Source organism: Eimeria mitis, genomic scaffold, assembly GCF_000499745.2.
Source record: "Eimeria mitis Houghton genomic scaffold, Emh_scaff1049, whole genome shotgun sequence".
Classification (NCBI taxonomy): Eukaryota; Apicomplexa; class Conoidasida; order Eucoccidiorida; family Eimeriidae; genus Eimeria; species Eimeria mitis.
The window spans coordinates 3,638-4,359 of NW_013567293.1; positions in this window are offsets into that span (position 1 = coordinate 3,638).

Here is a 722-nt window from a genome sequence, read left to right on the forward strand (position 1 = left end):
AAGAAGAGCGTTTGCTTTTTCTGGTGTTTTGCTGCTGCTTCTGGTTGTTGAGCGGCTGCATGCATGCAGAGATTTGAAGCGATGTGTTAGTTTATGTTTGTGTTGGTGGCGGGGAGAAACGCTTGTTTCAGGTGTATGTACACCTCGTTGGGCCTCACAACTAGAAAGAGAAAGAATAGTAGAGAGACGAGAAGATATCTCTGTTTGTTCGCTTATAGATATATCTGATGATACAGATGCATCAGAAGGATAATATAAAAAAGAGTTTGGGGTTTTGTTCAAGCCCTCATAATATCTGCTGCTTCTGCTGCTGCTGCTGCTGCTGCTTCTGCTGCTGCTGTTTCTGCTGCTGCTGCTGTCTAAGTCGCTGGGGTGGTAGGAAGACCAAGAAGCTGTAGGTAGCAACAAAGGTAAAGGCCTCAAAGCTCCTCTCTCTTCTTCATTTGTTTGCTTTCCCTTGCATCTGTCCGTACACTGCATCGTCTCGCTACGTTCTCCAGCCATTGCAGCCGTTGCTGCTGTTTTTTCTTTTTAATAAGGAAAAAGAAATATATAAACAATACCACAGAAACACAAACAAATTCATATCAGAGTGTTTATAAACAAAAAGGAGAAAGATGAATGCTATACACAAAATAAACAGAAAGGGGCGGCGTGCATACACCCCAGATATAACAGAAAAGAAACCTCAATAATATAAGATAATAATAAACCTTGAAACA